This window comes from Helianthus annuus, chromosome 16, assembly GCF_002127325.2.
Source record: "Helianthus annuus cultivar XRQ/B chromosome 16, HanXRQr2.0-SUNRISE, whole genome shotgun sequence".
In the NCBI taxonomy this organism is placed as follows: Eukaryota; Viridiplantae; Streptophyta; class Magnoliopsida; order Asterales; family Asteraceae; genus Helianthus; species Helianthus annuus.
In genome coordinates this window covers 136,235,439-136,244,204 of record NC_035448.2, presented here as the reverse complement: position 1 = coordinate 136,244,204, position 8,766 = coordinate 136,235,439, and the positions used below count along the sequence as shown (strand labels likewise).

The 8,766-nt window shown below is 36.6% G+C and overlaps 1 long non-coding RNA gene across 1 annotated transcript; it reads right to left on the bottom strand.

Annotated features, from left to right (window-relative positions):
• Positions 1-323: 323 nt before the first annotated feature.
• Positions 324-2,624, bottom strand: LOC110917611. The gene is made up of 2 exons (XR_002580697.2): positions 1,518-2,624; positions 324-970 (listed from the first exon to the last, which is right to left on the bottom strand). It is a non-coding gene; the product is annotated as an uncharacterized LOC110917611 (long non-coding RNA).
• Between the last annotated feature and the right edge of the window lie 6,142 nt (positions 2,625-8,766).

Genomic DNA, 8,766 nt, shown 5'->3' with positions numbered 1-8,766 from the left:
TGTTTTACATGCTCAATCGAATCGTTCTTGGTGTGATAACATGTTCGTTTTACCAGGATCTAGAAAATCCTTATAGGGGCAACATACGAAATCGAAAAAACGTCAAGTTTTTCTACAACTCATAACACGGTCACGCTAAACCAAATCATTATCGGTGAATAACATGATATGCCAAATGTATTTTTAGCAAACTCGAAAATGCATTTCTAGCTCAGCCAGCCATGGTTGACTTAGAACTATGATATACTACCTCCCCAACTTCAACATACTTGCAAAAAAGTGAAACTGACCCACCTTTTTGTCGAGCTTTTGAAGTTCCCAAATCATAGAAACATGAAAGAAATTCATGAAACATATTTAATTAGCTTCCCAACACAATCTACAATTCAAATAACAACGTTGCACACACAACATTTACAACTTCAAAATCAGAAAAGAAACTGAACGGTTTTCATCTTCTTCTTCTAAGTTGGGTTTAATTTGTAAACATATCTTAAACACCCAAAAACGGTTAAAAACTAAACATATATAATTGGCTTCCCATGCTACCGCCGCTCCTGCACTCTATACTCCCTTGTAGAATCCAACATATCTTAAACACCCAAAAAAAGGTTAAAAAATTGTCAATTACGGGTATTAAATATGTTTGATCGTTGGACATCGATTATGACTGAAGATAATGATAGATGGCCAATTGGCCACAGGGCTCAAATCAGAGTTGATAGTGGCAGATCCTGAATAGCTATATTTTTGCTTGTGGATATGAAGAAATAACTACAACTTCTGAAAGATGAAGCAACATGTGGGGATATGAAAAAAGACCACCGGATGGAAAATGGCTTCTTGTGACGCGTGGGCTAAGAAAGACTATTGTAGACGCATGGTATCTCCTCCCTCTACCAACCAGAGCCCATCACCCTCACCCTGCACCAATTAGTGTCTTTTACTATTCAAAGCGTTCTTCGATGAGCTGCATACTCAGGAATGCATTAATGGCTTTACCTTTTAAGAAGGCATGAGAATATATATGTATAAGCTACTTATTTTGGAACACAACGTTGTAAGACTCATTATCTAGGAAAAAAAAACAAATCAAAAGGCGAAGTTTAGAAGTCCCAAAGTACCCGATATGTAGAACCCATTTTTTGAGTTTTGAGTAAAACGTATCATCAAAAGTATTAAGATACGAAGTTCATGTTAACACCGCACGATAATTCTTACAGGTATATATATCCTTGCAGCTTTTAAAATCATATTTTGACCCATTTGGGTTATACCATGCATTCTTGCGAGAGTTTGATCAGTTAGTTGGTCTATTTGTTCATATAAACTTATATTCCATTACTTCTATCTTAAAATCATTTTGTTACAGAATCATATCAATTTATAAATGTTATCCAAAATAAACTTTTTAAATGCAAACGCGTGTTTTTTTTAAATTCTATCTATTGCATACTCACACCATATGCATACAAATGGATTGAATGTGTAAGAATAGTAAACGTCAAACAGCGTACCTTGGTAACTCTATGATCACAGTGATTAGCGTGAAACAATAACATGCAATTTTGATATCAGAAACTTGGGGCAATAAGGAGTTGTTGTTCCTCGTTTATAAGACCTTTCCATAGAGCCTATAAGACAACAAACTGAAGCAATTAAAGTTAATAATGTAATACAATTCAAGTAATAAAAAATAAAAACCCAAACAATGGTAGATTTATGCAATTCAGGTATTCAATTTTGACTACAAAAAGGCAAACATCTATTAGAATTCGCCTACCAATTTCTTTCAAGAAATCTACTAAATACGTAACTGAACCTGATATTAAAGATTCATTGAGCGCCAATAATTAGCAAAAGTGATTATAAATTGCAGCATCAGGAACCACCCAGCAAAAAAAGAGTGAAGCATAATTCAAACAAAAGTTAGTAAATAGAAAACCTAAAAATTCCCATTTGAAAGCATGTATTCAGTGAGAAGATAGGTAAACTTATTTGATAGTTTTAAAAGTTCCATGGAATTACTTCATATTTACCTGCTATTACCAAATATAGATACTCTCATATAAAATCACGTATACAAATGGCACATCTAATAAAAAATCAAGTTTCACGCAACATCAGTTTCACATAATCACAACTAAAATCATAACTTTAAAGTTAAAAAGGGAAAAAACTAAGTTGTTGCCGTCGCGTCGCATCTGCAATAGCCGGACTGCCCAAGGATGTCGGGGAAACCCGGCAGCGGCGGCAGGGACCATTAATGTTCCCTGCTTCTCTTCTCTTCCCTTCTCTTTCTTTCTGCTCGACCGCGCATTTCTGCTCCACTCATTTCTCTCCGTCGCCGTCACCCCCTTTCTCACCGACACCAACCACCATCACCATCTCCCCCTCGCCCGGAATAAGGGTTTAAGAATACACGTATATATACCATCACACATGGACCGCCATGATTTATGAAATAAGTATTCTTTTCGGATAGAAATCTGATTTCGCCTAATTCATTGTTATCGGGTTTGGATCTTTGATTGTACGGATGGAAGATGTTGGTAGGGATGATCTGATTTTCTAGATGGATATTGAGAGAAGAAAGCGGTGGAGATGTGATTATCATTAGGTGGTGTTAGTAAGGAAAAGGGAGATGCCAGGGAAAGCAAACAGTGAAATAGGTGTGTCATTTATTCTTTACACGTGGGAGAATATCATGATTTCATAAACGTGGCCCAAAGAATAAACACCCACTTGTCTATCACTGTTCATTTCCCTAAGATAATAATAATAAAATAAAATAATAAAATAATAATAATAATAATAATAATAATAATAATAATAATAATAATAATAGTGTTAATGATGATGATAAAAGAAAAAAAGTAAAAGTAAGACAAGAAACAGTAAAAACAGGAATATGAGCGAGAGCAATAGAAGTAGCGTGGTTGGTTCCGGTACAAACCATATTTATCCTACAAACTGTAAGAACAGATCCTATCATTTAAAAAAAGTTAAATTAGCACATACTAAAACAATACATACATAAAAGTAGCACTTTTGAATTATATTAGCACATGAAAAGTAATTAAGATAATTGATTTAGCACATATGTGAAATGGTATCAGCACTTTTCGATCTTTATCAACACATTGAAAACAAAAGGAAGATCCAAATAAAGAATTAATTGCTTGTTAGCATAATTATAAGGAATTCAAGATAATTGGTATTATTTAGGTTATCATTTTACCATTTCTTTATAATTGGTTGGATGTCACATGACACTTTTTAAATGGTTCTTACAATTTGTGTACGAAATGTGGTTTGTATTTGATCTACTCCCCCTAACATATATGTAATACAGTATAGGTAAGAACCAACTATCGATACATTGAAACAATAGTTCCTCGTACTAAACCTTTGTTACTATTTAACATTTTAAGATTAAAAAGTGATGTTTGGTATTTAACTAAAACAACCTACATGACATGATAAACTATACTAACAAACACAAATGTAATCAATTAAAGAAGAATATCACTTTAATCTCAACTCCCTTTAGCTAACAAATGACGATAATCATGAATACATAGTTAGATCACAAAAACACATAAGTGACTAGAATCCCGCTAAAGATATCTAATCGTATGATTTATCATAAAGTTAAAATGGTTATCACAAACCAACCACCTATGTAACAACTGTCAATAAAACCGGTAATTAGGATAATAATTATCCAATAAGAAAACCCTAATTAAGACACCCAAGTAATTCCGCACTAACCCTGAAATTTCCGGAACAATCGGAATCAGGATCAGGGCCCCTAAAACTCGAGGGGGGCAAACTCTAATTGATAATTATCCTAATTAAAACGTTGCTTTGTTTCAATTGGCTGAAAACTTGAGTCATCCAGGCTACAACCGAACTCAGCTAGGCTAGGAAATAGGTTGCGTCCTTTACGGACCGTAAAGGTTGATCCTTACGGACCGTAAGCAGACCAGGTTCCCTTACGGACCGTAAGGGGTTAGGCATACGGTCCGTAAGCGTGTCGAAATTTTAGCTATAAATAGCCGACCTTGGCATGTAAACTGGGTGCCAAAACGTTTCACAAATCCTCTGTGGACGTTCAGTTATTTCGAAATCAGTCTAAACACACACACACGATCACGAAACGCTGCCGCAATCAGGGTAATAACTCGATCGCTATTACGATTCAACGTCCGATCGATTATAACTATCCAATGATAATCCAGGTGCTGCTCAATTGAGCTTGTACTTTGATTATTCGTCGTGATTTCGACTTGAATATTAGAGTGTTGTTCGAATTCGGACTATGCTCTGTTATTCGTTGTGAATCCGATTGAATTATCAAGTATTGCACTGATTAATCGTTGTGAGGGTTTAATCTCGTGAATTGACGTAACTGCTGTATTAGTTACTAACCTGCCTGTGTGTGCATTGTATTAAACTAGGTGTAATCAAGGCTAATCAGTAGGCATTATCTATTTGCTCGTTAATCTGCAAATGTGAGTCATTCTTCTTTTTAAATTGTTTTCTCACAGTTTGTGAGTAAGTATTACAATACCTCAAATTATCTTCAAGGTTATAATTACAGGGATTAAGTCTTTGTAATCACCAAATTACAGCTGGTATGTGGGGTATTGTGCACATTACTATCACTCTATGTGAGTGAATATTATTCTATGTGAGTGATTATTACTCTGTGTGAGTAAACCGTCACTATTAGGGCAACGGGACCCAATAGTGGTATGACCACAGTCACAGATCCGGTCGAGTGACAAATACCCATTCTTGATAATTGGTTGATAGAAACATTGTAATCGCTCTTAATACTGTGAAATTATAACTAACGGGTCATTTTAGAAAATGGAATGATTCACTCAGTATTTCCCCGCTGACAAAACCTTTTTCAAACATGTTTCAGGTGATCTGTGTGATCCAGGAAAAGTGCAGTAAAGCACTATCAAGCTCAGGGAAGTGGCTCATTGTAAATAAATAAAACATGTTTTGGAAAAATAAAGATTTCTATGTGAAATCAACTTATTGTAAATTTTGGGATTTATTCCTAAAACTTTGTGTAATATATTAAACAAGTATTTTCCGATGAAAAGATCCTGTTAATCAAAGAATTCCACTGTCACATTAAATAAATACCACGAGTACCACGGGAACTGCCTCGCGGCCTCCGACTCCGTCCAGGGTGGGTCGGGGAGCCGTGACAGTTGAAGGTGGTATCAGAGCTAAGAATTAATAAATATTGAGCCACTGATCGAGCCGCTGATTAAGCCTAATACTAAATTAAGTATTTGACAGAATACCTAAATTTACCAGTTGTTATTTTGTGATTATATGTTTTATTAACTAATTATTTGTTAGTTACAGTATGGGTAAGCAAAAGCTGTCTGCTATCTACCACAAACTAGATGTTGCATCTTCTTCTAAAAACCCAGTAAACCTAGAAGAAGGAATCTTTGTCCGCAAGGCAAACTTTGAGAATCCTCTTTCCCCAGAGAAAAGGGATTCGATACTTAAAAAGAGTCAGGAGAAAAAGAAACCCCGAACTAAGAGAGTTAGGTTTAACCCAGAAGTCTAAGAGATGGGCAATAGTACACCTTGGGAAGATAAAATAGACAAGAAATGGGCAAATCTCTATATGCTAGCTACTATAGCAGAAAATGCCAAACTCTAAATATCCTATAAGTGGAGTCTAGTAAGGGAAATCACTACCCAGTAAATAAATAAAATCCCAGTGTGTTTATTTCCGTTAATCCTGTACAAAGTAATATGCAATAAAACTTCAGTGTTTGTTTGTTAAACTTTGTTCCAAAGTTTTAACATTGCATTTTTGCATATATGCTATGCAGCATGAATGAGATGTCGGAAGCATTCCAGAATCTCAACTTATATCCAGTGCCTATCGAAGTCTCTCACGACTTTACTGGTTACATTGCTGACATAGAAGAACCTGTGGAATTCAAAGCTCCACCGCTGGAAAAAGCCAAACCTAAAAAGAAGAAAAGATACGTAGGGTGGAGGAAAGTACGCCGTAGGAAACCTGCCACTAGGAAACTCCCTAAAATAGAAAACCCTGTGATTGTGAACAAGGGAAAGGAAATAGAAACTGGAGAAAGTTCGAAACTACCCGAAAAGGAAATAGGAATAGATCTGAAACAAAAGGGAATAGAGATTGGCGAAAGTTCTAAACAGCCAGAAGAACTTACGTTCCAGGACGAAATAGACCGCTTACTAAATAATTGTGATGTTCTAAAGCCTATCAACGATAATCTCTTCTCTTACCCGGCTACAGTCCAATTTCCACTAAACTTAGGACCAGCTATTCCAGACCCACTAGTTCACACTAGACCATTAGGCCAAATGGAGGAATGGTGGACCAATGACTGGCAATTCCAAAATATAGTTAATAGTCCCTATAGTTTTCTTCCACAATTTGACCCAGAACCACTCCCGAATCCTCCCATGAGTAATGAAAACCTAGCTGAACTCCGTCAGTTCGGTGAAGAACTGATAGGTACAGGTAATAGGATCAGGGAAATGGGAGAGCATCTAACTTGGAAGTACGATGAGAGGGAGCATCGTTACTAGAACAGCCAGTTAAACCACAGAAAGTCGTATTGTATAATAGCAACTTAAAATTCTGTAAAATGGGCAATAAAACTCTGTAAAATACGGTGTGTATGGATGCATATACAATATACCATAACAAAGAAAAAGTCGAGAAATCGACAATTTTGGTTATGCTTGTATGTTGTGATAATCTATGTGTTTATCTATGTGAACTTTGTCATTGATAAGTTAAACACTAATAATTTTTACCAATTAGCAGATGGAAAACGCTAACAATGAACCAATTAATGAAGTAAATCAATCTGAGCAAGAACAAGAAGATCAATATATAACTCGACAAGATATCGAGCACTTTATCGCCCAAGGGATAGCTCATGCTATTCCAGAAATTGTGGCTGCTATTCAAAAACCCGCCGAACCACAACAATTAAATCCTAGTAAACGTACTTTGGAGGATAACGGCAGTAACAACATAAATGGAGGCGGTAATCATGACAAACATGACCCGCAACCGGCCCCACTCCCTAAAAGAATAAAAGCTGCAACGCCTGGTTGCACTTACAAAGAATTTCTTGCTTGCAAACCCGCTGAATTTGCAGGTAACGAAGGGGCAACTGCAACACTGCGTTGGTTAGAGAAAACCGAAGCAGTAATCGCAATAAGCAAATGTGCTGACGAAGATCAGGTGATGTATGCATCAAATCTGTTCAAAGAAGGAGCACTAGAATGGTGGAACACGGTCCTCCAGGCAAAAGGAAGAAGGATAGCCTATGCCATGAGTTGGGAAGAATTTAAGAATCTTGTAGAAAGAAAATTCTGTCCCGAATACGAGAAGGAACAAATGGCAAACAAGTTCCTGAGTCATCGTATGCTAGGTGTAGATTGTCGGGGCTATACTTCGACATTCTTTGAATACGCAAGGATAGTGCCATCACTGGCTTCGCCAGAACCGGTACTTATTTCTCGTTACATCTGGGGGTTAATTAGTGAAATCCGAAACATCGTTAAAGCTGCGAGACCTCGTACTATTGACGATGCTGTAGAAATAGCTAATACCCTAACAGATGAATTGGTACGCACAAGAGAGGAAGATCGCAAGAAGGAATTAGCTCACAAGATTACCCAAGGATTTCGTGTGGGTAATACCAAGAAAAGAGGAACCGGGCAATCCTCATCATCTCCTTTCTGTAAAATTTGCAAAAAGAAGCATTATGGACACTGCAACATGGTTTGCAATTTTTGCAAAATGAAAGGACATCGGGAAGAAGACTGCAGGAAGAAAACAAGAATTTGTTATAATTGCAGAGAAAGGGGACACTTTCAATTTGAATGTCCTAAGTTAGCTAAACCTGTAGTCAACCAAGCCAAACCCGCTGAAGGAACAACTAAGAGAAATGCGCGAGCATTCCAGCTAACCACTCAAGAGGCCGAACTCATTCCAGATGTGATAGCTGGTACGTTCTTAGTTCACAACGTATTTGCAAAAGTATTATTTGACTCTGGTGCAAACCAAAGTTTTATAAATACTTTATTTTGCCAAGATCTTAAGTTACCTTTAACCACTCTTAGGCAAATCTTCACAGTAGAAACCGCAGAGGGAAATTCTGTGAAAATAGATAAAGTCTGGCAAGAAGGAAAAATAGAATTATTAGGCCATAAGTTTTCTGCAAATTTGTTACCAATGAATTTAGCAGGATTCGATGTAGTATTAGGAATGGATTGGTTAATAGCCAACCATGCACGAATCCTATGTGACAAAAATGCTGTAGAAATTCAAACACCTACAGGAGAAGTAATTTTAATTACTGGAGATAAACCTCGAAAGCCACTGAAATTCATTTCTGTAATGAAATTGGCTAGTTATTCGAGAAAGCAGGAAATGGTGTATATGATTTCAGTAATTATTAACACTAAAGATAAGGAACTTCAGGACATCCCGGTAGTGTCAGAATACCCAGACGTTTTTCCAAAAGAATTACCTGGATTACCACCTGATAGAGAAGTAGAGTTTAGAATTCATTTAATTCCAGGTATTGCACCAATAGCTAAAGCACCCTATAGATTAGCACCTACTGAAATGTTAGAATTGAAAAAGCAATTAGAGAAATTATTAAGCAAAGGATTCATACAACCTAGTTCATCCCCTTGGGGTGCACCAGTGTTGTTTGT